Here is a 17851-nt window from a genome sequence, read left to right as displayed (position 1 = left end):
CTAAAATTTATTATTTTCCTCTTCTGTAATATCTTTCTGCATGATTTTTCTTTCCTTTCAAATTAAGTTTTAATTTCACCATTAATCTAGCAAGCTATTTTCCTTATTAAAAATTAGACCACCTCGATGTGTTTTGTCGCATACCTCCCAATGACAAGCAATATTATATTTTAAGTGCTATTACCCATCTTTCGATGATACTTTATACCCATAGGGATGTACACACGGAAGAGTTATTGCATTGTACTGTGGGTTTCATTACAGTCACAGTTACTATTGCGTTTCATTCTGCAACTCGCTTTAACTGAGACATATTTGAGATGCATCCAACTTGAAGTGCAGATTGAAAATAAAGAAAAGGCAGGTCTCAGCCATCTCTTCTGAATGCTGAGTTTTCCATGACAAGTCTCTATGTCTTACCAATTCATCCTCCTCCTGACAGAGAACGGGCTCACGGCACGGAACATTCTTACGTATCCTCCTTCGGTGCGTCTGTCCGCACTCCCCCAGGACAGACACCGGGAGCTACGTTTCGAGGTCACAGGAGATGCAGTCACTGCACTCCGAGGTTCTGTTGCACTGCCAGCTACCCCGTCCCCCAGTAGCCGTGGCCATGAGTCCCCACTGCAGTGCCCGGTGCGGCTCCCTCTCCCCTTGCCGGCTCTTCCCACTCTGGTGCTGCTGGTGTCGGACGGTCTGATGAGTGTGAAACCTCAGCACTCCACTGCTCGTGTTCCCCTGCCCTCCCCTCGCTGTGAGGCTGGGCACTGAACCCTCACATGTCTCGCTTTCCCTTTCTCGGTTTCCTGATGTGGACCAGTTCTTCACACAGTCTTCCCTCGCGCCACATCCCAGGTCTGTGACAAGGTCTGTGACATCTTTTGTGATTCAGAGGTTTTAAATGCTGGCGTAGTTCTGCTGAACAATGTTTGCCCTTCGTGTGTCTTCCGTGTGTTTTGTTTAAGAAGACGTCCCTACTCCAAGTTCATGTGGCTATCCTGCCACATTTTCTTCTAATAAGTTTAAAGTTTCTGTTTTTGTGTTTGGGTCTTTAGTCCACTGGAAGATGTCTGTTGGTGGTACACAATCTCTAACTTTCGCTTCACAAGGCTCACGTGTTGGAAACTCCCAATTACGGACTCATCTGCTCTTCCCCAGCTGCTGGAAAGGGCCATCGACCACGTGCTATCGCTCCTCCACAGAGGAAGAGGAGAAGAAGCCCTCAGCGCTCCCACTGACTGCCGGAGCTCTCGTAGGAGGGCCGCCCAGGCCTTGGGTCCTACTGCAAGGAGCAGCTAGCTGGCCTGGGCCAGGCGTGCCCATGGCCCCTCGAAGCCCAGACAGGCTGTAAAGGTAAACGTTGCAACAGTAAATCTGCTTTCTTTTCTGTTGCCCATGAACATTTTATGGTTAAAAATGAAGACACAGCTGGGTTCCCAGCGCCATTCTCCAACAGAGGAGCAGGGCCTTGGAGAAATGGCTGGTTCGAGGACAGGGGCAGGAAATGCACAAAACAGACCAGGAGGAAGGAAGCACTCAGAACAAGGCCACGGTTACGGCAGAAGGGCCACGCTGCAACAGGCAAGCCAGATGGGCTGGGGCCCTGAGAGTGCGGTGGAGCTGGGGCAATCTGGGCGTGCAAACAGAATGCTGGTTTGTGACCTGAAGCACAACGCACATGGGTGCACGCCAACGCGAGTCAGTGACTGAGTCATGGAGTGGGAGGAGCGGTGACTCCCGTGGAATTCCACGCCATTTCCACTTGGCCTGCGGGGGTGGGGGAGACCACAGCCCCCCACCCCTTAAGTGTGAGCTGTGCACAGTGACATCCTTTCGAGGAGGGCAGTGTGGCAACAGGGAAGGGGGAACATTTCAGAGAGAAAACCTGACAAACACTCCCTCAGCCAGTAAATTAAGTCAAGGGTCAGCAGTGGTCAGTCATGCTGGCGGCACAGACCCTGAATGTGAGGTGAGGACAATGGTGTCTGGGACCCCCTTTCCAAACCACAACCCCAGTCCAGCCAGGAGGGAAACCTCAGGCAGGTGCTGACCACGGGGCAGGCTGCATAACCCGTACCTGGTGCTCCCCGGAACGGGCAGGCTCCCAGTCCCCTGAGAAACGGCCATAGCCCAGGGAAGCACAAGGAGATGGGAGGGACAGAGGTCTCGGTGCGGGGGATTGGGGTGCTGGGTGTGGTCTGGGGGCAGAACACAGACCTCAGGGAGTGGCTGGGGGAACCAGAATAAAGTGCGGACTTGCATTAACGACAATGTGTCACACAGGGTCACTGTCTGTGGCCAATGCGCTGTGCTCAGCTGTGATGGTATATTAACGGGAAACTGGGGCAGGGCGTATGGAAACTCCACACACTACACAATGTTTTCTATACATCAGAAACCATTCTGAAAGGAAAAGGTTATTTTTGTAGACTGGGAAGATACAAGACTACCTGTTTGTGAGGGGACCTCCCTGACAGGGGGACACCCCATGCCTAGGAGCACAGCTCACCCTGGGCAGAGGCCAACCCCACTCTGAGGATCGGGGTGTGCTTCTCAGGCTTGGGGTGCATGCATGGATCTAGGCTGGTTTGTTCTCCTTCCACTGCTCTTACCAAGCCCCAAGATTTGGGGCGGCTTGATGAGGATGGCCAGGGGGGCAGATGATGGACATTTCCCAAATGGGCTGTCCTTTGGCACTCAATCCCCCCAAGTCAGGGCCGCGGAGCAGTGTCTTGCAAACACACACAGTGGGACACGGTGTTATCAGCCCAGGGGCTGCTGTCTTGCTTCATAGACTCTTCTCCACTGAACGGGAAACATGTCCTTAAACTTCAGGACCTAGAGGTAATGGACTGCCAACAGGAATGCTGCCTCTCCTACTGCAGGCCCTGTCCCAGTCACCGCTGTGAGCCGCAGGCTTCCTGAGAGGTACCCACCTGGTCCTCCTGCAGGGTCACTGCCAGGAAGCCCAGGGGCCAGGGGACACACTGGGTGAGAGGTCTCCCAGAGCCGGAAATGAGTAGGGACTTGCGATGGCAGGCCTGGGGATGGTCCTGGCAGGGGCCATCTGCTCAAGGTCAGAAGCACAGTCTCCGGGAGGAGACTGCGGCAGGAAGAAAGGGCAGGTGGCACCAAGGCCCTGTCTCCAGGGCAGGGCCCCCCCTCGGCAGCACTGCCTGCTCACTCAGCAGTGTGTGACGCCAGGGGTGCCCCTGCCACACGGCTGTGCCCCGTTGCAGTGGGGAAAATGGTCACAAGCTCATTTAAAGCCCTCCTGTGTCATGAGGCAGGATCAAACCCCCGTGGTGCAAACACGGAGGCTGACAGACCTCTGCCTCACTGCACATCTGGTCCAGCAGGCCACTCACAGGCATCACCCGTGAAAGAAAACAATTTTATCCGAGGCTCGTCCTGTGGCCACACGGACCTGAGGGCACGTCTCCCCCACCTGGGCTCCATTTCCAAGGGGCCGACCTCTGCTAGCAACAAGTTCTCTGCTCTCCTGCCTCCTGGCTTAAGGCTTGTTCCTTACCTTTGTCTCCTCCCGAAGTGTGATCCTGGAGGGGAAGGTCATTGTCACTGTCAGCAGCAGCAACCACAGCAGCAGCATAGAGTAAGGAAACCTCCTTCCCCCATCCCTCACCCCTCTGTCCGGGACCCCTCAGGCTCTGACAAAAACCACCTGAGCAGCTTCTCTCATGAGTGCGATAACGCGCTAATTCACTTTTCCACGACGCAAGTCAGAAACAGCTGGACTTTTAAATTTCCATTTGCTGTGAATTCAGGCCTTTCTCCGCTTCTGCTCTATTACCGTTTCTGGTCACAGAGGGGCACGCCATGGCTTTTGAAGGCTAATCCAGAAATCGATAGCATTCCTTCCACACAGCAACGGCTTATAAAGCCCCCTCCTGGGTGATTCCACGGGTGTTCCCCTCCCTTTCTGGATAATTCTCTGTGGCTCCCAGTCCTGGGCCACGCACGTCGGGATGTCAATAAATATATTTCTGGTTTCACAGAGCCTTGCCAACCAGCCTATGTCCCCCTGCCATTGCCAAAAATTGGGAACAAGACTCATAGGCTATTTTCCTCAGAATGCTAACACCAAGCCTAAATCCAAAACAAAACCACTGTGAAAGGCAAAGACTTAAAAAACCCATCGCTCGCTTCAGAGCTGGGCTGCCACCCTAATTAACTACATCCGTGTTTATTACATCAAAATGGGAAACTGGTTTTCACCCACAGAACGGCAGCAGCCTGTGCCCCCTACTTGCATTCGTGAATCCTCGGCTGAGTTAGAATCCTTGTTATTCACGTTGAGTGTTCACGCTCACTGTTAAAGTCTTTCAGTGCACTTGTTACAGGGGGATCAGGGTTTTTTTGTGACTCAGAGGAGGTATTTTGTGATTTTATAAACAAAGGGCCTTGGGAGGAAAACTGTCATATTGCGGGTGGGTGCCGCGAGCGTATTCTCCTCATGAAAGGACTCTGCCTTAGAGGGGGAATCGTATCCTAAGTGTTGGCAGACTTCCATGAAGTTACTCATTCATTTTAACCAACCTTTAACATCTGTCATCTTTAGTAGAGAGAGACGCAGAGCTGAAGACACCCTCCCTATCTTCACGGATTCGAAAGTCTGGGAAGGAAATAGGTGCAAATAAAAATGTCGTAAGGCAGTACAAACATGCAAATTGAGGGCTGAACAGGTTTGGGACGGAGGCCCGGCAGGGGCAGCCTCTGAGCCCGGTGCTGGGGGCAGTCCCAGCGGGTGGAAGGGAGGGGGAGCTGGCCGCCCAAGCAGGACAGGCAGTGCAACAAGGTGCAGAGACAGTGACAGTGCGACAAGGTGCAGAGACAGTGACAGCCAGTGACACTCAGGGCAAGCCCGAGTGCCAGTGCGCAGACCCGCTGAGCCGGAATGAGCCCGGGGGCCACCAAGGCCGGTGTAAGGAATCCAAGCATTACGGGGACCCTGGCCAGTGTGCAGCAGCGAAGCAGCAGGACCACCACTGCCCCGGAGAACTGCTCTCACAGGGCACCTGATGCGTGGACGGGGCCAGCCAGAGGGGGACGCCGGCGACAGGTCCGGAAGTCCCTGAACAGAAAGCTGAGGAGAGCAGGAGTGTGAGGAGCTCTGCCACAGAGGGGTGTTTAGAATCGGTGTCGCAACACTCGAAGCCTGTGGGTGAACAGCGTTCGGTGGGGAAAGCTGATCGCCCCAATGTGTCTAGGGGCACAGGTCAGATAAACCGTGTTGCCAGGAGTTCCAAGTGTCCCACCTGTCTTCTCTCCTTGGCACCTGAGGCCCAGATCTGGAAGTCAGGGCCGAATCTAATGTCCAGCACACAGTTAGAAAGGGCCGACAAGGAGAGCAAAGGCTGTCACCCTAAACTGAGAGGGGCCGGTGAGACAGGGAGGACCAGGGCAGAAGGGACAGGCCAGGGGCGCAAGGTCACCAGGGCAGGAAGTCTCGAGTGCCCGGCAACGGGCAAAACCAGGGAAAACAAGTATCACAGGCTAGGGCCTTACCCCGACAGTGACCTTTCACCCCCAGCATGTCACTATTCATGCAGTGTAGACCCCTGACCTGGCACATCACTGGTCACGTGACTTAGGTCCCTTAGAGGAGAAATGGGGGACCGGAGAAGAGCCTCACTCCAGTCCCACACAAGCCCTCACACAACCACTCCTTTAAGCACTGAGCTGTCAAGATGACGAGGTTCTGACCGGCAACAAATAATCTTAGTAACAAAATCCTTGGGTCTGTTGACCACAGAGTCAGAGTTTTGGTTCAACTGGAGATGACGGTTAGGCCTCAGCTGTGTTTCAGCTCCGGCCCAGAAAGGCAGCCCAGCCAGGCAGGACGATGTCATGGCTGACCTCAGGACGGGCTGCCCTGGTGCCGACCAATCAGTAGAGACCACGACCCTGAAAGGACACACCGGGAAAGCTGATGAACACGCTACTGGGATCCTCCCCTGGGACCTCCCCTAAAATCCCCACTTTTAGAAGGTAAAGGACACAGTGTGCACAACACGCTGTCTCTCTAAAGCGCGCCCGTGCCTCTCCCCCCTTTTCCATCAGTGTGTCATCCTTGCTCTCTCTCCAAAGCTCCACAACGCCCTTCCTTTGCCTCTGGAACATGTTTCCCGAGTCCACGCAGCCCAGCTGGTCCACTGCTGTTGCTCCTGCGACTTTCTAAGTAACTTCTCACGGTACAGTTCTTGGCTCCGAATTCTTCCTGAGCCAAACTCCAGACCTGAGGTTTCACAACACCACGAACAGTTACCATTAGGCTGGAAGGCCTGGCATGGTTATCTTGTTTTCCTCCGCCCGCGGCCCGGCAAAGCAGGCACCACCGGCCCCAGTCTGTGGATGAGGGGCCGCATGGCCCCCAGAACGCGACCCTTGCTACACGTTTGTTACATTAGTCTTCATTTATAAGCAGCAAAATGGGCATTGAAAGCCACATCAACAAAAAATATTGTGGTTTCTAGTATCAGCAGATACTAGACATTTTTTGGTAAATTTTAAAACTCTATTCTTCCCACAGTTTCATGGAGATGTAATTGACAAAGATGAGTGATGCTTGCCTGAACGGACACACACTGTGGAGTGACCCCCACCAGCAAGCGGACGGACGCTTTCCCCGCCCCGTTACCATTTCTTTGTGGGCAGCGAGCACACCTGAGACCCACCGTGCACGCTTCAAGCACACGCCCAGCGTTAACTGTGGTCACCACGCTGGTCGTGCACTAGGTCTCCGGACAGATTCATTCTGCATCACCCTGTGGCCAACCTCTGCCACCCCCCTGCCCCAGCCGCGACAGGCACCACCCTGCTCCTACGACGTCAGCTTTTGGGATTCCTCATACAAGTAACCCCCCGCGGCATCTTTAAATCCTGCCTCTACAACTCCGATACAGTAGCCACTCGCCACATAGCAAGCGCTACTTTAACTTAAAGTCAAATTCAAAATCCACCTTCTCGATAAAACCCGCCGCTGTTTAAGAGCTCGGCAGTCACGTGTGACAGGTGGCTGCGGAGGCCGACGGGGCAGATACAGACAGAACTTGTTCCTTGTGGCCCGGAGCCCTGGCAGACAGCGCAGCTCTGGTGCCTGGGGCGACCTCCCGGGGGGAAGACTGGCCTACAGGAAGTCGATGCCCAGGTCGGGCACAGCACCCGGGCGAAGGCCCCTCCACACCACCTGGTTCGGTCTCACTGTTTCAGAGAACGACTGTTCTGTGTCTGCTCTACAGGTGGTGCAGCGCCCACCACGTGCAGAGCCACAGTGAAGTCGAACGAGATTCCTGCCTTGCAGGGGCTGGCTGCCAGGCAGAGGCAGACGAGATACATTAGTTATATAATTAAAGGTTGTCATGTTTGCCACACGGATGACAAAACACAGAAATCTGAAGCATACAAGGCATTTGAACGGGCGTCGGTAGGAAGACAACTGGAACACGCTGCATCCACAGCTTGAAGCGTGGCAGACGCAGGTCAGGTCACTGACCCAGAGTGACCGGTGGGTGTCTGCATGGGCAACCACGAAACTGAGATGTTGGGGGAAACAGACACTGCAGAGCCATGTTCACACCGTGACACACTGCAATCTGAAGACACGGAACAACTGTGTATGTCATTTATGGGCGTGCAGATCGACCCGCATGCCTCAGCTTTGTGATCCAAAACAGGCACGGAGCAACGAGCAGGTGAGCGGTGGTCCATTCCCGTCTCGGACGGTCACGGTTCGCAAAATAAAAAACCAGGAGTGAGAGCCCGTAGAGAAGAGAGAGCAGACACAGGTCTGTCAGGGAGGAGGAAGAAATGGGTTCCCCATGAGTAGGGTCAGGAAAGCCTTCACGTGCTGGCGACACTGGCGAATCATTGCAAACGACAGGACGGAGACAAGGTGGGGACTGCAAGGAGCATGGTGTCTGGGACACACCAAGGCAGCTCAGGCGGGGAGCAAAGCTGAGGCAGGTCCAGCAAAGCTGGGGGTCCCTGGGGATCTTACGTGCCCCCCCCCACCTTTGACCCCCAACACTGTGGGCAAATGCCACTGCAGCATTTTAAGCTGGGGGAGAGCAGGACCATCATGTTAAACATTGTCCACTGCAGGGTCTGGAAGGACCGTAGAGATAGCACACCTCTGCCCTCTGACAGCTGCCTAGTCAAAGTCAAAGTCAAAGTCAAAGTCAAAGTCAAAGTCAAAGTCAGAGCAGACAGGCCAAGACCAGCAGAGCTGAGTGAGGCTGGGGAGCGTGCCCAGCGAAGTCTCCAAGGTTCCATTCAAATGTCACTGCAGAGCTGTCCCTGCAATTAACCTCCAGACAGCTATGCCAGCCAGTGCCTCTTGGCTCCAAACTGTACTGCACTCGGTGACCATGGAGGGAAGGATCCTCTTCATCATTCCCCGGCTGCAGTGAGGAGCACAGGGAAGTCTGTTCAGCAGGGGCTGGCACACCCTACAGGAGGTGGGGCTTTCTTCTCCTGATTATGGGGCTGAAAAGGGGTTATCGGTGTGGCTATGACGACAGGGAGGGGCCAGAAGTGGCCGCTACAGAAAAGGAACAGTGTGACAACAGCGTGAGCGTGCCAGGGAGCTTCAAATCCCCCTGGACTCCCCTGAGGAGGTCTCCTGGTTCCCTGTCCCTCAGCTGAAGTGACTAGCTCTGCAAACCCACAGCAGACAGCCGAGTGCCAGGTTCTGTTGAGTGTGCGGGTGTGTGTATGAATGATAAAGTGCTCCGTCTGCTCAGACGTGACAGCGAGATGCCCACTGACGAAGACCATTTAACCCAGTGGGAAACGCTGTGCAGGTGTGCAGAATGGTGCAGACGGAAACTGCTTCGCTTCCTCTTCTCTCAGGCTGTACTTTTCCTGAAGTGCCTGGAAGACTGGGGGTTCGCCCTGAGGCTGCTGGTGCTGGTGTCCTCCCCCTTGGTGGGGGAGGGATAAGGCCAGAGGCACGGCCCCTCCCAGGGTGCATGGCTCAGGGAGGCAGGGAAACTTGTGAGTGACAGGGCAACCAGTGGCTGGCTGTCAGACCTTCGTTATTTGCCAGGGATCAGCGGGGGACCTTTGCCGTTTACATAAGCGGCAGTCCCATATGCCTGCAGACCAGCACTCCAGCCAGGGGGGTGCTGAGACGTCACACCGGGCTCCCACCCTCCCCTGGTCCCCACAGCTCTCAGTGGAGCTGGCCCTCAGTGCAGGGCTCTCCCTCCCCTCCCCAGAAACACGGGTGGCAAATCCCTATACCTTAGGCCTCTGTATCTCTGTAGCCAGCTCTGTCCTACGGACGAAAGGTGCGCCTGGGCACACTCTAGATACATTCTTAGTGCCAAGTTCCAGACTATTTTGATGTCTTGCCACCCTCTAACAGTATGAGGAGATGGTGATGACAAGGGCGATGATACTGGCTATTTGCTATGTGATGCCTGCACGGGACGGGCCACTCTATCTTTGCAAATGTGATGCCCGAGGTTTGCCGAGAGCACGCAGTTTGCAGAAGAACAAACATCTACAAGATGCAGGCGCAGGGACTCCGACAGAGGAGAGTGTCTCCAGGGGCCGCCTTGTTCCCACTGGCTTGTGACACATTTGATATCCAGGGAAAATTTTTTAAAGAGCTACAAGAACCTTAGAAATCACCTCTTTGAAAATCTTCCATTTTTGAGATGAGGAAGTGGAGGTCCAGTGCCCTAGCTTTTCCAGAGTCACACGGGGGTCAGCGGTCCCGTCGCTCTAACTCTGTTGCTTCATTCTCATAAGGAGCTTCTGAATCTACACCAGGAAACCTCTCGGGACAGAAGACCGCACTGAATTGTGGGATGAGGAGAAAGCGGGGTCAAGGGCCGGGTGAGTTCACTGTGCCAAGCAGGCTCTTCAAAGGGGAGTGGCGGGGTCAGCAGACGGCTTCTGTTCTGGAACACTCGACTCCGCCAGCGCCCAGTGGTTCAGAAACCAGGCCAGGCGCTTCTGGGGGAGGGTTAATTCACACACACCACCACCTGCAACAATATCTTCATTGACAGGCTGAGGGGTGTGGTTGGCGCTTCCACTCCAGAGCTACATCAACCCGTATAGAAATTCTACTCTACCTCTCCCGGGTCTGCCGCCTTGGGTAACCCTCCTCATCTTCAGTCCCCTCAAACGTAAAATGGGGGTGCATGCCTCACATGCTCTTATAAAGCGCCGGAGACCAGGCGCTTAGCACCTTGTCCGACTCACAGCAAGGGCTCGTGGAATTATGGTTGCTATGATCCCCACTCACTGCTGCCCTGGCCTGGCTCCGTGTGGCATGCCCGGGGGCCAACACGGTGATGAGACAAGCCCACCGAGAGTGGCCAGTGTCCCACAGCTGTGGGAGATGTGGCCTTTGACTCCACTTCTCAGACTTGACCATGGCAATGAAGCACCCTTCCCCCATGCCAGACAGAAACACAATTACTTTACATTTGTCACTCTGGTAACCAGGCAACTGACAGCCTTTTTGCACAATGAGAATGCTCTAAATGGTTCCCTCTGATTCATGCAAGCAGCCGGGCGCCAGGTCAGGTGGTGAGTCATCTGCACTCCTGAGAGGTACAGTTAGGGACCACGATTTCACTGGAGCTGCTCGTCCTTCAGTGGTCTCAGGCTGTGCCTGCAGCAGATGCAGAATCCCGAGGCCGGATGGACCCCACGCCGGGGGCTGAGTAGTAGAGGTTTGTGGGAGGCGGCACATTGTTGAGAATAAACACTGGACTAGACTTTAGATCTGGTTTCCACTCTGTCCCCTGGGCTTCGAGATCCCACACAAGTCACTCATTGGCCTGGGTCTCCATTTCCTTACCTGCAAAGAGAGGGTATTAGAGTCTCTCAAAGGCCCTCTTTCTTAGTCCTAAATCTCAATGATTAAGTAAGAACGGCTATTTGCACAGGATAAAAATCTGCTACAGGATGCCTTTCGGACTTAAAAAGATTTCTGATCAACGTGCCATAAACAAATCTATGACTTCAGCTAGTGGGCTGGGGCGTCAAAGCAAGTTCCTCGAAGTTAAAGAAGAAGAATCTCAACTCAACACACTTACTGCACTTCCCAGGGTGGGCCTCCCTCCAGCACAGCCGGGGAAGGCCGCCCACACGGGAGTCACACTGATATGTTTGGTGGGCTTGGTGAAAGGATCAACTGTACCCTTTGAATTATCTTCTCTCATCTGAAACTAGTTTGGGGCTTCGAGGAGCAAGGAACTCCTGCTATGAAAAGCAAACAACCCATCAGACAAGGCACGGGCTCCCCAAGTGCATCTGCATGACGAAGCCCATTAGTGAACACCTCCAGGGCGCAGAAAGCAAGAGCCGGAGGGAAACCACTCGTGTCTGTCCAGGCCGTTGCACAGGACGGGGTGGGCTGCCCTCCCTCGGCCCCGCCCCGCTCCATGTGCCTGTTCCACGCCCGGCCCCGGGACGGTGCCCACCTGGACGGACCCTTGTGAGAGGAGTTATGTAAGTGGACTGTCTAATAGTATTTGTCACTGTATTCCTTAGTGTATCAGGGCACATGGTGTTGAGGGGACGGAGCAGAGGACTGGTCTCTCCTGCCCTCTGCCCACAGACCAGCCCTCCCACGCTCTTATCCAGAGAACACCCTGGCCTCCAGAGCCAGGAGGGTCGCTCGGTCCTGTGGGCCAAGGGTCCACCTCCGCTCTGCCACTCACTTTACAGATTTCTCCGAGCACGCCCGGTTCTTACAGCACAACAAAAGCTGCAGCAATTAGCTGTTAAACATCTAAAGGGAAGAGGTCATTTTTCTTCATATGCGGAGACGTAACAGGTTTACATTTTTACTGTATTCAGCCAGGTTTCAAGAATTGGAGGCATGTCATAAAATATGTAAAACAGTAACATAAAATTAAATAGATAAAGGAATCAGGGCAAAAAGGAAACAGTAATAATATGTGTTTTAAAGGGGCTGCAGGCAAGGCATGGCCTCCAAATGCATGTGGAAAGGTGCCTGTGGATTGGAAAATACGGGTCATGTTCGTTGTTGAGCTTTCTGGTGGCCAGAGCAAAGAAGAAAGTAAATTAGTTCAAAGTCTTGTAGAGTCTGTAAAAAAATTCAGCACTTTTCCTTAAAGATATTCTATGTATGGGGGCTGAATAATGGGGCCAGCAATACCCACATGGAATACTCTGGGGTCAGCCTGACATCCGGGTTCTGACTGTAAAGTCCCCTACCCCCACCCAGTCACCTCCGGGGGTGGCTCCCAGGAGAAGGAATCTGAGGGGCGACAGCCTTTCACAGGAATTCACGGGAATTCTCTCTCTCGTTATAAAGCGCAGCACACACACTATCCCAGCCTTGCTCTTACAAAGTCAGCCTGACCAGGCAGCACCGTCACAGAGCACCGCGCTGCAAGAGGGGAGGGGGCCCTGCCGCCCTGCCCACCTGAGGAACTCGAGGCCCCCCACCCCCCCAGCACCAGCAAGTCCCGGGCAGCCCGTGCCATCCGTGACCGCCTCGCCAGATACAGCAAACCAGAATCAACATGAAGTCGATGATATTAACAGTGTTAGTAAAGCTTACTTCTTTTTATATATTTTTTACATTAAACACATAAATGGAAATTCTACTATCTTCCTAACACCAGTGGGCCCTCTGTACACCCCTAGGACATGACTTCCATTCTGGAGACCACTGCCCCAGACCGCCATGCCCTGCAGACGCCACGCAATGCCTCGTTCTGACAACCCCTCAGGCGTGCAGTGGCAGTGGCCTTGTCCTTGGGATGTCAAGGGGAGACTGCTGGTCAGGCTTGGCAGAGTACACCCCTGCTTTACCTCAGTTTCTCTAGAAATCTCACTTAAATGACAGGAAAAGCATAACAAGGGCGAAACTCCATAAGGACTGAGCGACTAGGAGAGAAACTCCTAATGGTCAAGAGTTGCCCACATGGTTTTAGCAGCAGAAACACAGGTGGACAAATGGGGCCTGACTCAGCAGCCCTGGTGGGGGTGAAGAGAATGTGTGTTGGCAAGGGGGTAAGCCAGTGCCCCTGAAGATCTCCGTTATTATTGGCACCAGGTAGTTCCGAAGGCAAGGGTGCAGATGGGGCAGAGAACACGGAACGGGCAGAGTTCTAGTCTATATAAGAAAGTCGAGCCCTGGCCCGTGTGGCTCAGTTGGTAGGGCGTCATCCTGTAGCTCACAGGTGGCAAACACGAGGCCCGCAGGCCAAATCTGCCCCTCCACCTTGTTTTATATGGCCGGGCACCTTATTTCTAACCAGTGGCAGCACTGAGCTCTCGCTTAACTGTTAAGGGTAGTTACATCCATACAGTCGTAAAGTTATATTCGGCCCTTTGAAGGCAACCATGAGGCTGATGTGGCCCCCCGGTTAAAATGAGTTCGACACCCCTGTTGTAGCTGAAAGGTCATGGGTGCGATTCCCATTCAGGACACATGCCTGGGGTGCAGGTCTGCTCCCCAGTCGGGACACACACAAGGGGTAACCGATCCATGTTTCTCTCTCACATCGATGTTTTGCTCCCTGTCTCTCTCCCTCCCTCCCCCTTGTCTCCAAAATCAGGAAGCATGTCCTCAGTTGAGGATTAAAAAGAAAAAGAAAGTCTAGACTCCAGACCATTGTGCAGCCAGGAAAGATCGGTGGGACACCAAGTACAGCCTGCTCATCTGAAAGTGAGAGACTAAGTTCAAGTTTACACATCCAATGGTTAAACTGTGCTCAGCATCCTTTCCCACTCACTTCCGTAGAAGTAGCAGCCCGACCCATATGTTTCAGGCAGAGAGCTGGGTGTCTGCCTTCTGGAGAGACTGACCTAGACAAAAGAAAAGATTGCTAGTCACTGACAAAGTGGAGTCCTCCCAGGAGACCCCCTGACTCCCAGCTGGGGTGACCCCGATGTGAAACTCACCGTCCGATAAATGCCCCCAATGCACTGTTGCCTTCACGTGCCTCTGTGAGGATGAGTGAACAGCAAAAATCACCAGACACCAGAGGGAAAATATCTAACATAAAACACGGAGACCAAATCAAGGCAACAGAGAGAGGAATTTGGAAGAAACAGGATCGATGCAGGAAGCAGAAGAAAACTGGAAAAATATTTCTATACTTTAGTAAACTGCACGGGTTTGAGAGATGAGGAAAAAGGGAAAGAAAAATATAAAAGAGCACTGGAAAATTAAAAAACATGTTATCAGGAGGAAAGAAATTAAGAGAAAAGCTAAAAGATAAATTTGGAGAACTCTCCCTAAACAGAGACATTTGGAAAGTAATAGATAAAGTGTTAAGAAGCTTATAAAATTAATACAGGGGTCCGACGTCTGACTAATAAGTGAAAGGATGTTGTACAGTGTCAAACATCACAGGCAAAATTCCTACCCTCAGAGCTGCTCAAAAGGAAACGTGACAAGACCAGAAGGCGCGTCCAGAAAAGGCTCAGACTGTCCATGGCAATGCTGTAATCCAACCAGAGAATGTGCCGGCTGCCCTCGGGCTCAGAGAGGGAATGGTTAGCCAATCTTTCAGTCAAGAAGAAGCTGATAGAAAGGCATTTACAGACATAGAGGTTGATAAAAATTGTACCAATCTAACATGACTTCTTAAGAGGCTACTGAAGGGTGTGGTTCAAGAAAATAAGGAAGAAAACAAAGAATAATTAGATCAGGAAACAGGATCTCACACAGAAGAGAGGTAAGGGGACTGTCAGGACAGTGACGGTGAGCATGTTGAGGATGTTGATGGTGATGACAGTGATGACGGTGATGACGGTGATGGTGGTGATGACAGTGATGACGGTGATGACGGTGATGGTGATGGAGGAAAACCCCAGGAGGCCTGGAGAGCTGCAGCCCCAACTGGAGCAGAGCGTAGGGCACCAGGACAACATCTCCAGGGAGAAAGCAAAACAAATAACTGTGGACTTGGTGGATATTTGAATCCCCCCTCCAGCAGGGGTTCCATGTTTGCTGGAGAGTGTGGGCTCAGTCAGTGATATGTAAATTAAAAATAAGCAACAGTTAAAATTATTTCATTACAGACTTTTTGGGGAAAAAAGTTAAACAAGGAAAAATATATAGCCACTGGCACTACAAAAGATGACTGGGACTTGGACATTTATATAGAACAGCCCAGCTAATTCAAATTCGAGGTATTGACTGACTACCTAGAGCAACGGTCCCCAACCTTTCTGGTTTTGTGGAAGACAGTTTTTCCCATCAATGGCGGTGGAGGGTGGGGGGAAAGGGGCAAAGGGCACAGCGGGCGGAGCTCAGAAAGTAGTGCCGGCGAAGCTTCCCCTGCTTGTACCCCGCTCACCTCCCGCGCTGCGCTGGGGTTCCAGGGGTGGGGGACCCCTGATCTGGAGGACGTGCAGAGTCTGCCAGCTAAGTCCTTGCTTTCGGTATTTGGACATGGAGGAGCTATTTCAAAAACTGGAATAATATTCAGAATGGAAGTGATTAACAGCAACAGTAAAGACTAGAGTTGCAAGTGGCAGTTTTTTCCCAGGGGCAGTGCAGAGAAGTTGGCGAAAACACACAAGCCTCAGGAAACTGCTTAGATAGTTTAAAGGCACATGTATTGTCTTCAAAAAAAAACAACCAACTAGAGGAAAAACAAAAATAACACGAAGGGCAGCATGGAAGAGCAGGAGGTCAGATGCACGGCCCACACGTTGCGTTACCTGGACGAGCACATTTTCTCCTCCCACCGACGTGGGGAAGCACCGTCCCCACACTGCCCAGGTTCCGGCCAGGAGACTGGCGACCAGACCACAGGCGACTTGCCCAGGGCTGCGTAGTTAGGAAGCAGGAAGGAGGAATTTTGATGTGCACAGCCTGGCTCCAGAACCCACACTTGCGACCACGCCGCACTGAGAAGGAAGAATCTCAAAGGCAGTTGGGAGCAGAGGAGGAAAAGTCCACCGGCTCACTCGTGCGGAGTTCCCGCAACAGGACCACGGGTTTTTCTCTGGAAAGCACAGGGTAAGTGGCCACACCGATGGGCGGGCCGCTGTGGCTCCAACATTCTCTGCCTTCCACTCTTACGCAGCTGAGAGAGTTCCCTAACATCACCATTTAAAAAGTCCTAGCAGAGCACCCCCAGAACATCAGGCAGCCTGCCGAGGGGCCTGCTAACTCACACACAGGCCCCAGGGAGTGTAGGCAGAGCTGGGAGGAGAAGGGTCGGGGTCTCGAGAATCAGACACACACGTTCTCCTTGATGGTCACGGAAGAACTGCACACCTATGTGAACTATTATGTATGGTTGCCTCTCATGTGTCCCCTGCTGGGAACTGGCCTGCAACCCAGGCATGTGCCCTGACTGGGAATTGAACCTCGATCCTCTGGTTCATAGAGTCGTGCTCAATCCACTCAGCTACACCAGCCAGGGCATATGTGAACTATTATGAAAATGAGAACAAATCGATCTCTTCTTACGTTTCTAAGTTGGGAAGCACTGGAGAGATTCTCCCAATATAGATTCAATCAATGTAGGAAAATCAGATAAATGCAAAAAGTGTTCCTGACTTCTGTAATATTTAACTCTCATTACCAAAAAAAAAAGCCAAAACACCAACAAAACCCTCATGGACACAGAGAGAAACTGCAGAACAGTCTCAGTAGCTCGACTTCCCTCTGCAAATTACCCCTGTGCCGTGTGCTACACGTCCTATTTCTGGGCGGGGAGGCTCATCCCGACTTGAAGACGTCACTGGGGGTCCTACGGCTCTCTGAGGGCAGGGAGTTAGAGGAATTCCCAGCAGACTCTTCCTCTCCTTCCCGTGCCACCAGAGCCACTGGCATCATTCGTGGGCTCAGGAGGCATCTGGCACTTGTCAGAATTCATGATGCTCTCGGGTTTCGATCCATTCTGCAGAGAGGCTGCAGGGACACGGACGGAAAAGCCCGCATTGCAGTGAGCTCAGGAGCCCAGAGAGGAGTCTCACAGCCGACCGGTCCTGGCGTTGCCAAGCACCTGTGGGCTGGACTCTGATCTGATTGCTCTTGATTTGCAGCACAGAGAGGTAAACAGCCCGGGCAAAGGTGGTTGTACCCTGGGGCAACAGTGAGGAGCAAGCCACTGCCCCCTTGGGTACGGCCACCTATTTCCGGAACTCTGTCACAGCCGTGATAACACCACGTTCTGGTGTCAGACCATGCGGTCTGACGCAGGTTCAGGAAGCACAGGCCCTAGACCTCAGGGAAATGCACACAGGCTCAGCTGTTCCACCTCCCAGGGCTCTTGTCTTGGCTTCTAAACTTTCGATTGAGAAAAATGGGCCCTATTTATCACTTAGGACTGAGGGCACCAGCCAGGTTCTCCCTTTAATTTGAAGCTGTAGATGGTGGACACTGACTCATTGAACTGTGTTGATGAAGTGCTTTCCAGAGCAGCTGGCAAGGGAAGTACGGAGTCAGCAACCCCAACGTCACGTGTTAATTAAGAGGCAGTTGAGAGAGGACACGTGGAGAGTACGTCTGTCTGTGAAGGACGGGATGCACGCTAAGAAGCCAAGTGCCTCGTGGTCACAGCCTTCCTGATTGTATAGTTCTTTTTAAAAAGATTCCATTTATTTATTTTTAGATAGAGTGGGGAAAGGAGGGAGAAAGAGATGGAGAGTAACGTGGATGTGTGAGAAAAACACTGATCATTTGCCTCTCGCACGCCCCCAACCAGGGACCAGGCTTGCATACAACCCAGCCACATGCCCTGACCCAGAATTGAACAGGCAACCTTTTGATTTGCAGGATGATGCCCAACCCACTGAGCCACACCAGTCAGGCCAGATTGCATACTCTTGAAACTTGCTGTGCCTGCAACACAGGGGGCACCGACCA

The sequence above is a fragment of the Sturnira hondurensis genome, unplaced genomic scaffold, assembly GCF_014824575.4.
Source record: "Sturnira hondurensis isolate 20B ecotype Veracruz unplaced genomic scaffold, ASM1482457v3 Scaffold0022977, whole genome shotgun sequence".
Classification (NCBI taxonomy): domain Eukaryota; kingdom Metazoa; phylum Chordata; class Mammalia; order Chiroptera; family Phyllostomidae; genus Sturnira; species Sturnira hondurensis.
Note: the sequence above shows the minus strand (reverse complement) of the source record.